The following is a 17025-nucleotide window of genomic DNA, read 5'->3' as shown; positions in this document are numbered from 1 at the left end:
ACATATACAAAGACCACCATACTCAGCTTTGGAGAATCACATTATTATAAGTAATAGTTAAAAAACATTGATTGGACAGAATGAGAAATGGTCCTCAAACTTAATTTATATATATATATAAATTCCTCTACCTTGAATGCTCTCTGCTTTGTGCGGTTGGTTATGGCTAGCATTACATCTGATCTCAAATTAATTCTCACGCAGCCTGTTATATAAATCATTATGAAATGTCAAAAGCTTATACATATATTTTTTTTAAGTTTTCACTTACTTTCCAAATAGTTTCCATTTTTCAGTGTCATAGAATTTCAGCCACTCAGTCAATTTTAATGATTTTTTATCACCCTAAATGTTTCCCTCATTTATAGTACATTTGCGCCTGCCTAGGCTCATACATGCACATGTTATGGTGTGGGATACAGGTGACGTGCACAACGGTAATCTGAAAGTTTTCTCATCCTTTGGTTCAAAATGAATGGTCAAATGAGAGACACAGAGAAAGAATGAAATGTTGCTATTTAAATATGCAACAGCTAAAGATAAACAGCCCTTCATAAATAAATATTAAGGATTTAAACAATAGCCAATTGACTCCCTGCCCCAAGGCTGCCCAGCCCATAGTTTCCCTCTTAAAACAGCTAAGGAAAATGGTGCCTTGCACTTTTTGGCAATTACTCCATTACCCATCTCAATGAAGTTCTCCTTCCTTTACAGGTTCAGCTTCGAAATTTATGGCAGTAAGTTAATGCCACTTGCAACTTAAAAAAAGGGGGGGGGGTTGTGAGCAACATCACTTAAAAAATATGTGGCTAACTGCTGGAAGCTATTAAAAACCAAATAAACAAAAGAGATTACACTTCAAAGAAATGTCAACAGTTTTTCCTCTCTCAGAACAGACGAGTTTTCTTTACTTATATCCACATCCACATCTGGAAAATGCTTATGGCTTTATATATCTTTTATGGTAAAATGAATTTATTGAGTTTTAAAATTTTCGTGATGGATTAATGCAATCTTCATAAAAGGTAAACCCACACCCTAGTAAAAATCTGTCTTAACATTGAAGAATGATTTCAGTAATAAATAATAGCCTGATGTTAATTTCAAGGAACAAAATAATTTTAAGAAAGCATTTGGTTAACTCAATTTTTTAAAAAATACATTAAATGATATGGAAATGAAAATGCAGTATCTTGTTCCTTCTGACCTGTCTGTAGGTTGGTACAATTAATTCTTAAGTTGAGGGGGGAAATAAAAGCAGCAGTGTGCAAAGCCAACTCCAAGTTTAACTGAATATACCTACTCCGATTAACTAACAATGGAATTCAAGAACGCACGAAATTTACTGATAGCAAGATCGTCAAGGGAAGATTTCAAAACAGTTAATGGGTTTCTACAGTTCTTCACAAAATTATATGGCATTGCTTTTGTGTATTTAAAAGGTAAGAATTAATTTCTCATACAAAAATATGTAGCCTGTTCTGGATGTCCAAACAATTGACTTCATAAGCTACACAATGTTCTCTCGTGGCCCCAAAATGACAGCATTCATTTGCTGTCGTATTACAATTAACTGGGTAGTAGCAACTTGCTCTCTCTCTAAGCTTGCCAAAAAAAAAAAAAAAAAAAATACGTTTGGGATCCAACCAAACACCCACATGCGGACAAATGACTTAAATTTAATAATTTGCAGTTTAAAAAAAATAATTTGCAGTTTTGATGGGGAGGGGATTAAAAAAAAAAAGACTTGAAATACGGGAGAAAGTGTCATCTTTCTAAGTCAGGCCAAGAATTAAAGGGGGATTAAAAAAAACAAAAACAAAAACAAAAAAACCCAAACCCAGAAGAATGTTTAAAATGGAACAACATAATCTGGACATAAAGTAAGTGGTCTGTAGTCAATAAAAAAAAAAAAAGAAAGAAAAAGAAAAATAAACTCCAACAAGCCGGCTGCAGAATAGGAAAGTAGATCTATTTTGTTTATTTATAAGTGAGTAGCAAGTAGATTCTTTCGCACTAACTAAAGCAGACAGTAATTATAAACACAGGTTGGTTAAATTCCGTGCACCCTATGAAAGGAAACAAGCTTCTTTCTTTTCCAAACATTGTCATTGTTTATTGAGCCTCTTTGGGGCTTGGTTTCATTTAAAACCATGTAAGCACCCATCTGTTACCCCCAAACAATGTCAACCTTTTAAAGCCAAACCTGAATACTTATTATACAAAAATTTGCAAGTAACCTAACAGCAGTTTTTGAAGTAGCCAGTTAGCATACTGAGTAAAGAATTTGGATTATTTTTGTTCCATTACAGAAAAAAACCTACATTATAGTGTAATCATACGGGAAGCAAACAGTCGCCGCCTCAGTAGTTTTGGATAATTAGTTACCTAAATTTTCTGAGGTGAATTCAATGTACTCAGACTGAGGAACATTATTGCTTATATTCTGAAATACCACAATACAATCTTGGTTAACAATGAAATTATAAATATTGGAGTAAAACGTCATTTTAGAAATCATTAGGTTTTATCAGTACAGTACAACTGAGTCTTTCGTTTAAGGAACTGTTTTATTAAAAAAAAATGGGGGCCTGTGATATTGCTTATATTAGCTCATGTCAGATATCAGATTTCAAAAAACTTTAACACAGTAGACACTATTAAAACATCATTATTAGAGTTGTCATGCTTGGGTGGTTTGAACTAAAGTGAATTTCATGTATTTGCTGGGAGACAGCAATAATAAATCCTGGAGTCTGCATTTCTAAGCAGTGACCTAGAGTCCTAGGGAACTGACTTAATGAACAGAAAGGACAAATGGAGAAGTGTAGTAGTGGGGGGGGGGACAGGGGGAGGGGCAAAATCTGATTAAAGTTCACTGGGAAATACAGACATGGCACCCAAATCCCCTGAGGCAACCACTCTCAAGAGGACAATCTCTGTCTACTTCCATTTCTGTGCCACTCATGGAATCCACATGAGCCAAGAGAGGTCAACAAATCTTGTGTTGCTTATACTTATTCCCCGGATGTGGCAGACATACCTAATTGATCACCGAACTCTCCCTGGAATGTGAATGGAGAGTCAGAGTCTTTTTCATTGCAACACACCAGTCAGCCACTTCCAATCAATCTATCGGCCAGCAGGGCATTAGACCATGCACTAGTTCTTAACAAAGTAAGTTCAGTATCCCTAACACCTTTCACACTACTTGGCACAGAGAGAGAGCTAAACAAATATTTGTTCAGGAAATGATTATTTAACTTGCCTCAGACGGAAGAATGGAAACGTTGGGAGTACAGACTGGTGCCAAGTTGGGTTCTAATCCTAGCTCAGCCATTTATTAATTCTGTGACTTTGGACAAGGTAGTCAACCAGTTTCTCAGTTTTCTCATCTATAAAATGTGAGGAATTAATGAGTCTGTAAATGTGGAGTGCTGAAAACAGTCTGTGATACAGAGTAATCAATAAATGTTGGATGTTATCATTACTTGCCTCATTATTGTTTATTGAGATGCCCTGTCTACATGACCCAAGTTACATGTAGCTTGCTCTGTTCATGTACACACTTAGTACTCCATAAACCTTCACACAGACACCAGAGACTCTTTTCTGAAACACAGAGCTTAGGACATTCCCTTTAAAACCCTTAAGCGACTCCCCATTGTTGGTAAGTCCAAAGCAATATACCTCACCTTCCAAAAAGTGAAACCAACCTGTAAATTCCAAGCTGCCTTTGATTCTCAGACCTCATCCCCTCTTCCTTTCCCTCCACTCCCTGCGACCTTATTTTTGGGCCATCCCTAAATTTTTCTTGCTCCATGAATAGGCTATCAGCTCTCCTTCGGGTCTTTGGTTGAACCATCCTACTTCATGTTCAATTTCACTTGGCTAATTCCCTTCTGTACCTCACAAACATAGACGTGTCTTTTGAGACAATTTAAGTGTTACCTCCTCTGTAAAGCATTCCCCAAATCCCTCAATGAACTAAAAGCTTCTCAGCACATTTTATTTATCCTCAATACAGCATTTTGGCACTGACTTACGTTGGCTTCTTGCACTGGTCTTTGAGTTTCTATGGTCCTACTACTATGTACCCCCTTGCACTTAATATGTAGGGATCATTCAAATATTTGTTGATGAATATATAAATTCAATCCCCCAATAATATATTTTCTAAGGCTATTTTTCCTTTGCTTTACTGAAACCGTTAAATACTCTTTACTGGTTTTCAACTTACAAAAATAAGGCATGCCTATGGTACAGAAGTGTAACAAAAGGTAATTATGTTTCTCTCATTTCCATTGGAACCTGCTTCCTGACTACCAATACCAACAAAGTGGTGTACATCCTCACCTTTCTTTTTACTTATATGAATATATATATAATCATGTGTACCAGTGGCTGACGAATTTTTTTTTAAAGGTCTGGCTAGTATATATCTTAGACTTGGCTGATAATGTGGTCTCTATCACTGCATCTTAGCTCTGTCCCTGTAGTGAGAAAGCAGCCATAAGGAACACATAAACAAATAGGTGGCTATATACCAAAAAACTCAATTTACAAAAATGGGCAACCAGCTGGACATGGCCTACAGGCCACAGTTTGCTGCCCTAAGATTAAATATAGGGGTAGGGGTGTGTGTGTGTGTGTGTGTGTGTGTGTGTGTGTGTGTAGACATATACACATAGCCAGGTTTTATCTGTTCATTTGCTTTTAAACATAGCAGCAACCTATCCAAATTACACTGAAATTTATTATATCCCCTATTATCTTCTAATATGTTACTAGATTCAAATACAATTTTTTACTCTATTTTTCATTTTTACATAAGAATTTTTTACTCTTTTTTCATTTTTACATAAGACATATACATAATATATACATGCCACCGTTTAAATAAATGGGATATATCATATATACTGGTGTGTGTGTGTGTGTGTGTGTGTGTGTGTGTGTGTGTGTGTGTATTTTCTTTTTGGTGTACTCGATTTTTTTTTTTTTTTGCTTGCCATAGTCTTTTTAACACTATCATATGCATTCTTCTTTACTTTTCTCGATGCTCATCTGTCCATGTATGAAACATCCATCCTATGTATGTTGTTAGCTTTACTCAAAGGTGACCATATGGCATGCCTGGATCTGTACCTTACTCTTTTGGCTCCTAACACTCTTGGAAACCCTTCCAAGTCAACTGGAAGGGCACTGATCCATACTTCTTAATGGACATATTATATGGTATGGATGGACCATAAATATTATTAGCCATTCATTGGTTCTAGCTTTTTTTCTGCTATGAACAACACTGGAATGCATGTCTTTGTACTTAAAGACTTGCATGCTGGTGCTTTTATATCCTTGAGACAGATACCCAGAAGTGGATTTGTTGGTTTGAACCATATACACAATTTATTCTTCATGGATATCATTAGAATTCTATTTCTTCTGAAAATACATGAGATTGCTTTTTTCTGTGCATCTCCACAAACATTTGGTATTATCACTTCAAGGAAATTTCTTTGACAATCCATTAGGTAAAGTAGTATCACATTGTTTAATCTCAACTCTTGAATACTCATGACTTGGAGCATCTTTTCATGGTTGCTGATCATTCAGATTTGCTCTTCTCAAATTGTCCACTTGCTTTTTTGAAACCATAGCTTTTTATTACCAATAAGGTTGAATCACATTATCTTCAATTATCCTCCTGTTTTATCTCCATTGCTCTTAACTCCAGATAATATGAATAGCCTGTTTTCTTTCTTTTTGACCCTGCTATCTGGTGTCCCTGTGGACATACCCAGATTACAGAGACCAAGACACACCTATTTGAACTATTTCTCATAAGTCCTGACTTCCATAATATTTTTCTTTTAAGTAGCAATGTATAATTGCACAGTCATTGCAAGTTTTAAAGGTGTACTGGCCGGGGTTTCATTGAATGGAAACATCGCAGGCTCACCATGAATAACTGTATTTAATGAATACTATTTTTACTTCCACTTGTTTTTTGTCTTGTTTTTTAACTTCCGCTTTTACTTTGTAACAGACACTTTGCTGAGTGCTTTAATACAGTATCTCATTTAATACTCACAACAAACCTATGAGGTAGAAGTCCCTATTAATTACATTTCCTACCCTACAGGAGAGGGTAAGCAATATGACCACCATTGCCCTGACAGTCTGATTTACTCCAACAGTTTAGCTCCTAACACTGTTATCCTACCAAATTTAAGACATTCAACAGATAGAAAACATGAACTTAGGTTAAGTATTTCTTGGATAATGTGGGCACATCCTAAGTTCTACCTGGGATAATTTGTCTGATTAATCTAGACATTCTATTTGCAAGTAAAGTTTTTGCCAATCCAGATCTTAAAAGATTGTACCATAACTCAAATGTTCAGTTAAGACTCTATCAGTAATTGTCAGGAAGCCACCTACTTTGGTTAAAAGGAAGGAGGGGGGGAGCACTAGATTTGGAATGAGAAAACCTGAATTCTGATCTTGACCGAACCAGCCACTAGCCACATGATCTTGAGCTGTTCTGTTTCTTATCCGCCTTATTCTCATCTGTAAAATAGGGCCATGATTTTTTCCAACACGTGTCACTGGGTTTTCATGAAGCCCCAACAGGATGACTTATAAGGAACATCCCCTCCTTTTTTCTTTCTTTGAGATTTAGGTTGTTTATATTTTGCATATTTGCATTCTATTTTTGATGTTAAATTATGGACATTACATTCTCATTTTCATCTTCAATATATCAGAACATCTCTCTTAAAAATAAGGACAATAGGAAGCATTTTTTAAACTCAAAAGCATGATTTAAAAAGAAGATACTATTATTACTACTACATATAATCCATTTTGAAGAATCTGCTTAACCTCCCTGTACAACTGAATCCCACCTATATCATAAAGGCACTGTGAAGAGCAAGGTCATGCTCTAATGCTGCCGAGGAGCTTCAGAAAAAAAAAAAAAATCCACAGTACTTATATAATCACCATCTATTCTTTTCATCTAATGGCTGTAAAAAGAGAATCTCTCCCAATTATATTTTTGAAGCAGAGCACCATATTAAAAGCAGGACACCACTCAATAATTCAAGTTAATATGCATTTCTGTCTGTCCTTGCAAACACAGCTGAGGGAATTTGAAGTAAGCAGAAGTAAAGGTTCTGCCACTTACAACATCTGAAGAAATGAAATAAAATTTACATCCCTGGTTCTTAGGGGGGGGGGTGGGAGAAGTACCTCCACATCTTTGAATCTGCCCTGGGTAAGCCCACGGCACCTAGGGACAGCCCCATGCTCCCTGGAGGAGCTCAACAAACATTTCTTGATGAAGATAAACACCTGCTGTATTTAAATATGAGATGAAGTCAGAGCGTAAATGAATCTAAGAATAAACTGGGTGTGTATGTGCACAGAGCTACTATTAGCATTTATGGGAAATTACATTCCTGCTATTATTATGATTATCATTCTAATGACAAAGGACTACACACTGAGAAAGAGAAAATTATAAAGAAGAAAGGAATAAATCAGTTAAGGAGGAGAGTGAGATTAAAACACACATATGTCCAACGGCCCCCACTAAAGCAAAAGGGCTGGGTTTCTCTAACTGAAGCCATAGCAGGGGTGTGAATAGCGGTGAACACCATGAGACCACAGGAGGAAACAGCTTGAATCTGTGGGAAGACTAGTCCTTATTCCTTCTCCCTCCCACCCAAATGCCTTTGTCTAACATCTTCTATTTAACAGACACCTCAATGCTTTACTCTGTGTGTGTGTGTGTGTGTGTGTATGTGTGTGGCATGTTCATATCAATAATGACTATAATCAGATTGATCAAACGTTAGCCAAAGTAGAGAAGCACAAAGGCTTGCATTGGCAGACAAGAAAGAGCAGAAAGCATGGAGTGAAGTTGTTGGTCACAAAGAATCGAACTTAGAAACTGTACTGGCTTTCTAGAATGAGGGTAGACTTCACTGAGGAACTCCACTATTTAAACTGGAGTTTGAATCGATTGGACCATTTTCTCACATTAAGCAGTCAGTGTTTCAACAAATAATCTCTTTTCCCAATAACATTTTTCACATGAATGCCATGATTTGAGAATATAACTTTATGGAGGATGCTATGAAATTTCCAGGATGTTGGTGTTTGCTTGTAAGCATGCAGGGCAAATGTCTCATGTCAAATCCAGTGAGGGTTCTATCTAGAATACTGTATCACAATTTAGCCTTTCTTAGAGAAGGTGGATCTTTGTAGGAGTGACAATCACTTATAAAATAAACACTACTTGAAAAAAAACACACACAAAATTACCCGTTTTCTTGCAACTGAAATGGTCCATCAGTCAATGAGGACTGTACTTCCAGAAATAACTTCCCAGGGTAGAAGCCTGACAGGATTTAGCAGGCATCTACTTCTCCAGATCTGCTCTGCCCCTTCTGTATTAGGCTGGGCAGACAAAAACAAACAAACAAAGCGTCAGCTCAGCACAAAGAACTTAGTAGGACCTAATGCCTGGGATAAGAAAACAGACAAGGGTACTGGGAAATCTAGGGCCTCTTATTTTTAAATGCCCAAATGTTTACCAGCTGACCTTCCCCTTTACTGCGGTCCTGGAAGCAAGGTGCATACAATAAAGTTCAAACCAATCAACTGCTTTCAGCTGTTCTTGTGCAATGAATTTTTAAACATTTGGTCATTAAGCCCAATATATATGCAGGTCAGTTTTTGAACAGGATGGGAACAGTTTGGGAGCAGATGCCATGGTACTGCCTGGTGGAAAGAGGATAGTAAAGACGCACAGACGTTACATCTATGGCTCCACCCATCAGGTTCAATTTCTCCCAGTTCTTTTGCCTCCCAACCTCCTCTCTACATTGCTTCAATAATCAGGAATAGTTATTAACTTCTGTTTCACTTCTTTGCATTAATTGAATGGCAGCTTCAAGACCATAATGAGAAGAGCCCGGGTTCGTTTGCTCTTAAACTGGACCCACCATGAATAGTCTGAAGGTGATGCAGCTGAAAATTGGGCTTGTGTGTTTGATTGGTGAATGGCACACCGATGTGTTAGTTTCGGAGCAGTCTGTGCTAGATTCTTCAACTCATTTTTGAACATCAATGAGCTGAAAGCTTTCAGTGGTAAAGAATTTAAATCACTTAACCATTCCCCTTTGCTACATTCTGGTGGCCATATGTATGGGGGTAGCTTTAATGCTGATATCCTGGGGGTCAAATACAAGATTATATTGAAGATGGGAAAATAATAAGACACAGTATCCTAGAAATCAGTTTAAAAGGTTATCTTTGTTACCTCAGACCAGCAACCTAGTTCAAATGATCATATTCCTCATAAGGAACTTCTAACAGCAACACTCACCAAATTTTATAATATGTGTTGCCCTACTCTCTCTACCCCTCACAAACAAGACAGGAGGGGAAGCTGCTGGAGTTCATGTTTTAGATTAGGACATACAAAAAATCTCATCTAGGAGTTACCCTAACAAATAAAACTCCAATGTGGCCAGGTATGTTTGCATGGTGGAAAAACAACCAACCACAGCTTGCTGATAAAATAAAGAAAGTGGTGGTAGGGAAAGGCAGCCCCTAGCTTTATAAGGCACAGCTGGTTATGTATAGGGCCTTTTGTGGGACTACAGCAGCTGGAGTTTGGTTTAAATATTATTTGAATAGCCAGTAATCTCAATACTATCAAAATTGTAACAAAGCAGTAAAGTCGGAGTGTTAAACCCTCCTCCTTTTCTTGTGGTAGCAAAATTCTGTATTCCCTACAGACTGTCAGAGGCACAGAAAATTTTTCATAGATATTTTTTCCCCAAAGATTTTATTTATTTATTTCAGAGAGAGAGAGAGAGAGAGAGAGAAAGCACGAGAGAGGGGAGGGTCAGAGGGAAAAGCAGACTCCCCACTAAGCAGGGAGCCCGATGTGGGACTCGATCCAGAGACTCCAGGATCATCACATGAGCTGAAGGCAGATGCTTAACTGACTGAGCCACTCAGGTGCCATCATAAATATATAATCAACACAAATAGCATTTCTAGCATTCAGTCTTAAAAGTATTCAACCCTGAAGATTTTTATCAGGACACATGAATATGTTTTACTAGAGGAAAATCATTATTGGTTGATACCTTTGTAGAATAACTATGGGAAAGGAGAGAATTGTCTAGATTTTAAGTGACCAAATACCTAAAAATTGTTGAAGTATTGATAGTAAGTAGAGAAATTTGTATGTACTTGAATATCAAAATTTGCTCTGTAAATTCAAGGAGAACTGGTAAACCAGCGGTTTTATGACAATCTACTTTAGATACAAGAAGTTTCGTTTTGAGGTTCTCATTTGAGGAGAAGCCAATAACATAAGTCCACAGGCAAAAACATTGAGGCGGTCTCTGGATTTTTCTTAGAACAGAAATCTATACATATGAGAAAAGTAAGAGTTCTTCGATCAGGGAAGAGAAGTTTCAGATTTAAGACCTAAATTTTTAAGGAATGAGGCTACACAATTGCTCTCTCTCCACATACCGGGAGTATGCTGCAATTCATTACTGATAGAAGGGAATGAGCAAGAAAAGACAACAGAATGAACAAGGGTGAATTTTAAGGGTCTTTGCTAGAACTTCATAAATACGAGGAGATAAGCCGAGAAAAATCATGAGGCCAGCTCACTCCTCCTCCTCATAATAAAAATATTTTCCCCAAATCATTACTGTGTTTCTGACAAAATTTTAAATAAGCAAATGTGACTCATTTTAAGAGCCATTACCTGACAAACGCCTTTCAAAATCGAGATACAACAGATTTAATAAAAAAAAATCTTATGCCATGCCACCAGGAAAGTTTATTTTAATAGCCGTTTTTATGTGTCACAAAAAACAATGGTTTGTGCTCCCTCTGTTGGCTTTTCAGCAGCAGTTAATTCATAAATCCTATTCCTGGAGGGACCCTGCCCTACCTGGACACTCTTGCAGCTGCGGCAAGGGACAAGATGTGTCCTTAATTGAACTTTATGTTCCCCTTACACACAAAGTCACTCTAATTTCATTTCTAGCAAATAATGCAGAAAGCCGAAGATATCTGGTAATAGGATAGAGCCACATCAGAACTAAAAGTGACTACGGGTGCCCCTAAAATATCAGGTCAGATTTTTTAAAAAAATATAAAACATAGCTCTTTTCACCATTTGAGTCGGTGAGGAAACATCTTCAGGGAATCATTTTCTGTTTATTTTCTTAATTGTTTTTGTCCCTGTAAGTCATGTAAGCTTAACATCATTAACAGAGAATACTAAAATGGGAACAAATTCATTTCCACACTCTGGTCAGGGTGACTTAGAGGGGGAAAAAAAACAACTAGAGTTACACTTAATTTAACTTATCTTCCTGTTAAAAAAAAGGAAGTTTGAGACCAGAATTATTACATGTATTTGGCTACCACTCACCTTCATGTAGTCTACCAAAGCCTCCTGAGTATCTTAATTTACTGAAAAAAACCTGTTTATGAAGAGTGCTAGTCCCCAAGGTTGTTTTTTTTTTTTCCCTCCAGCTATTGTCTAATTGTAGTGTCTCAGGCTTTACAAGCTAGAATATTTACTCTGAGAATTTCGAAACTCAAATGTGTCAATACTTTAGGTTTTAGGTTTAGGTTTAAATGATCTAGTTATACAGTATCTTTAAAACCTTATTTGCCTTTGTCGATATCTTCTCTATGTTCGACACGGAGATTCTTTTTTAAAGATGCACAGACAGTAATCATAGCCAGTACTAACTGAGCATTTGTTTTGTGCCAGGCGTCATGCTAAGCACCACACGGGCATTATCCATTTCCTCTTCAGAACAATCCTTCAGGGATTATCAGAGGCATTATTATCTCGCTCATTTGGCAGGAGAGGATGCTGAAAGTGAGAGAGATCAAATACCTTGCCTAAAGTCACAAGTCTGACGAGAAGCAGCGCTGTGCTTCCAACCAGGAACCGTGATGCCAAATACTGGTTCATAGAACAGCGCTACCCCAGCTTTAGTGATCATAGGAAACACTGAATCACCTGGGGATGTTGTTGGAGGGCAGTTTGTCTCCAAAGGTCAAGTGTGGGATCTGGGATTTTGCATTTCTAATGAGGTCCCAGGTGCTGGGTACCACAGAAAAGATGAAGCCCTCACTCATGAGATTCTAATTCTCTAGGCATTGGGAGGGGCTGGGAAGAAGACTGAAGCCCAACAGCCCCAGGTGATATAATCAGATAAATTTGCAAAACAGTTCTATTGCAGGATCGACATGTAGCACGTTACCTTAGTGTGTAGTGTTCTACAGCAAGGCGAGAGCTAATAGATGATACTTTCTTACTCACCAACTATAATAATACTTTATATTTTTTCAAAGAATATACCTCCCATAGAGAAAACCCCTCTTTTTGCTTTTCTTTTTAAAAATAATGATTTCCTTTTAGCTAGCTTTTGGTGAGAATTTCTTTGAAGCTGCGCCAGTTTCCCAGAGCAGTGCCTGATGTGGCAATTGGACATGTGGTGTTTTTTATTTTCGGTGTCGATGTGGTATGTTTCTCAAAAACTGCTGACTATTGAACACACATCCACTTCACCTTGCTTATTGGTGGATTTCAACCTGTAGTCGTGACATTGCAATTAAGCAAATGGTGTGTGCGAGATGGGTGCATGTGTTCGCTGCTCTATCCAAGGGAGAACAATCCGAACAGAACCCAGGTCAGAGAATCATTTGTGGCGGTATCAGCTGAGCCAAGAAGTCTTGAAGTGCTTGCCTGACTTCTCTGCACCCAGGCTCTGTCTGCGTTTGCACCCAGGGCAAAGCAGGTGCAGACCTCTCAGCTCACAGAAACTTCCAGTTTTGTGTGCTTTGGGCTGGGTGAGATTAACTTCGCCTCTTGCTTAGACACGCACGAGCCAAACTTCACTGCGAAGGGGGCATTGCAGGCAATGTGGAGACTGATCAAATGTTCCTTTTGAAAACAATTTAAATGTCTATTCACTATAAAAAGAAAACAGAACTCCCCCCTCTCCCCCCAACACACATCCATGACTATAAGGCTTATTCTCAGTGACTAGAAAATTGGGCACTTCGGAATGTTCTACTCACTCCTGACATTCAGCAAACATTCTAAAATATTTTAGACATACAATAAGTATATAGAGTAATATGACAAATACAAGAATATATGCCACCTGGGTTAGGAAATAAAACATCAATACAGTTGAAATCCCTGGTGTCCCTCCCCTAGATCATTCTCCTTTCTCCCTCCTCGATAAACACTAACATACAGAACTGACATTTATCATTTTCTTATATGCCTTTAAGCTATTATTACAGATGTACAGACACTTAGGAATAAATAATGTTGTTTTGGAGGTTTTTGAACTTTATATATCTAGTGATCATACTTTACGTACTCTTCTGCAATTTGCTTTTATCACACAATATACTTTTATGTTAAGTATGGCTCTAGCTCATTTATTTTCATGCTCTATCATATTGTATGTTATGAATATACCACAATTCATAAACCCATTCTCTTGCTGATTGACATTTGTACTCTTTCCATTTTTAAATCTTTGGAACAAGATTAGGGTGAATATTCTTCAAACTCCTGATGCAAATATACAGCGGTTTTCTGGGCACAGTATCAATTTTACAGGATGTTGACTTTTCTTCTCTGTCCAGTATGGGAACCGCTTACTGCATGCGGATCCCGAGGCCTTAAAATGTGGCTAGTCTGAATTGAGTTGTATTTTATGTGTAAATACACACTGGATTTCAGAGAGAGTGTGAAATAAAGAATGTAAAACATCTCACCAATAATTTTTTTAGATTGATTATATGTTGAAATGATAGCTTTTAGGATATATTGGTCGACATGAAATATATCATGAAAATTAACTTTACCTGTTTCTCTTTACCTTTTTAAAATGTGGCTTCTGAAAAGTAGGACTCACATCTGTGGCTCACATTTTATTTTTATTGGTCAGTGCTGACTCAAATCATCTTCAAAATATTTATACCAATTTAGTCTCCCACGAGTGATCTGTAAGAACGCTTGCATATTCTTGCTAACCCATGGTATTGTTACTCCCTCATTTTTGCCATGTTAGCTGTGAAGTAACATCTTTGTAGTATGATTTTTCATTTAACCCATTACTTAAGAGGTTGAGAATCATACACATGTCTGTTTTGGCTTCTTCACTGATGTCTCTTGACCATTCTTCTATTGGGTTGTTTGTTATTTTCTTATTGATTTGAGGATTTCTTTATAGTCTCCCAGAGTATGTCTTAAAAGCATTTTTATCCATGGTCTCTTTTGATATATAGAAATGCTTAATTTAATGCATCCATTTATTGAGTTTTAGAATTTGAGCTTCTCAGTAAATAACATCTTGAAATGTTTTAAGAGGGGCAAGGAATTTTAAATCTGTTTTAATAACTGCTCTATCCCCAACATCTAAAACAGGACCTGGTCTGAATGGGCATTCAACAAATATTTGTTGAATGAAGCTATGCCACCTTTCTGTAGTTTTCTGGAGTCCCTACAATGCCTCTGTCATCAGCTTCCTTGCTCAGGATCCAGCCTCTCTTTCCTGGTTAGCTTAATGTACCTTGCTTTCATTCCCTCTGAAGCTCACTGGTATCGGATCTTTAACTCTCCCGATGCTTTGTACTTAAACGGTGTTTCTCTAAGTGTCCTGCTGGTAATAGCAGTTCCAGAAGATGTTAAAAATGTTATGTGAAAATAGATTATCATAGACAAATAGGGCTTCTTGTGAACAAAGTTGGGCAATTTTTGATGTTACAGGACTTTGGAACTTTGATATGCTAATATGATTGTGAACCTCTAAGAATGGGGTAGATGTGGGTTATAGCATTTCCCAAACCTATTTTACCAGAAGCATGCTTGTTTAAAAAAAAAAAACTGCTTTTGTGCATCTCTGGCTCCAAAGAATACACTTTTAAAAAAGCCATGGATGGACCCAATTAACCCCAAGACTGTGATCACACACAAAGCAATATGTTGAATGTGGTCAGTATTTGGGAACCATCAGGTTTTGAAACTCATACACATTTAACTCAAATGCCTGGAGTTTTCAGTATGAGTTGTTTTCTCAAAATTTTTAAATCCCTCCTCCTTCAAAATATCTGAACAAACATCTCACCCACATTAGGGGCTGTTCTTGAAATTCACATAATGAATAGAACATCCTAAAATTTAGCTTTTTTTTTTTTTAAGTTAGAGAGAATATTTTTGAAATAAATGCTTTCTAAAATGAAATATTTCTGTACCCGTAGAGATTTCTCTTACACAAGTTAGGATAGAAAATCATTCTTAGTCCTTTTTTTGTATTTTTCTCTTTTATTTTAAATTTAGCATTTGTATTGAGAAAATATGTTCTCTTTTAACACTATACGGATTAGTTCTGTGAGCATTAGGACTTGGTGTAGGATAGGCAGAAAAGCATGCTATGTGTTGGCAAACAGTAGGAAAAAAGTGTTAAGTTTTTAAAATTCTCTTTCATTTGTTTCTGATTTCAGATTGCTAACTCTTTCAATTTGGTTGTGGAGCGGGGAGAGTTAGAGATGATATAATAATAAAAAAAAAATGATCCACAAGAAGAGATATCAAGTTGGTAAAGCTAGTTTGGAAGACAAGTTGGCAATATTGAAGAAAACTAAAAATGTACATTTTCTTAGGTCTAATCTTTCCATTTCAGGGCATCTAACCTGGAGAAAAAAAGAAATCACTGATAAATACTTGGGAACATATTCAGAACTAATCATTAAAATATTATTTGTAAAAGTAAAAAATAGAAAAAATGGTAGACTACTTAAACACTGATTTTGACATACAAAATAATACAGATTAGTTAAAAAGAATTACAACTCTACCTGAGGATATGGAAAGATCTCCAAGATATATTTTGAATAGAAAAACCAAGCTGTAGAACAAAGCATATAAAATCATCTCATTTTGTTTTAAAGACACAAAAACTAAAACAAAAACAAAAACACAAAAGCTGTGTATTTCTACAGACATAGGATCTAAATGTAGTAAATACATACAATATGAAAAAAAAGAACCAAACAGTAGTTATATCTGATGAGGGTACCTGAATTGAAAAAGATGGTCAAGGGAGATAAAATAATGACTTCTTCTTGTATTCCTTGTGTAATTATACATTAATGGACAAAATTTAAATTAGAACATTCTTTAAATTTCTCTTTCACCTTTTACACATTTAACTGTATCGCATCTCAAATTCTGTAAAAACAACTCATATTACTGATCTTTGCAATCTAAAAAAAGGCATAACTGGTAATTTTCTGCTTACTATTTGGATCTGCCTTATTATTTTTAAGGACTATTTCTTGAAGATAAGGGACAGAAATGAGGGAGGAAATGGAGGAGAGAAGCCTTTTCCTCAGTGAGATAGCAAGAGCACCTTTTGAAGATTCTCCACTTGACAATGTTTCTGCAGGACAGGACATGTAGAAACATATTTGCCAACAACAAAGCCAGCTCTGACTTTAAGAAACAGAGAAAAATAAAAGCCGCTCTGAGCGAAATTCCTTTGAAGACTACCTATGCTGTCCATTGTTGACATTCTTCCTCTGGAAGGGAATCAGCAAATATATATGCAGTGGCTGCATCCCCAAACTGGGCACTAGATTAAAAACATGCCAAAGCAAAGGCACTAGATGCATGCCAAGATCCGAATATCTTGGGCTGTAAAAACAGGTAGAGAGGTCTGCTCAGTTGAAACCTGCAATTGGGTATTAGGGAGAGCAGAGAGGTGTTCTGGGGGAATTTATGAACCTATTTGAACATCATAAGTTTGAAATTTCCAGACGAAATTGAGCCTTGTACGGTTCCATTTATCACACTTTCCATTTCAGGCCGGCTGAGATGGAGGGAGTTTAAGTGACAGCTTGCTCACCCTCACCCCCAGGCCACCTGATGAAATTGTG

This window comes from Zalophus californianus, chromosome 1 (assembly GCF_009762305.2).
Source record: "Zalophus californianus isolate mZalCal1 chromosome 1, mZalCal1.pri.v2, whole genome shotgun sequence".
Taxonomy (NCBI): domain Eukaryota; kingdom Metazoa; phylum Chordata; class Mammalia; order Carnivora; family Otariidae; genus Zalophus; species Zalophus californianus.
Note: the sequence above shows the minus strand (reverse complement) of the source record.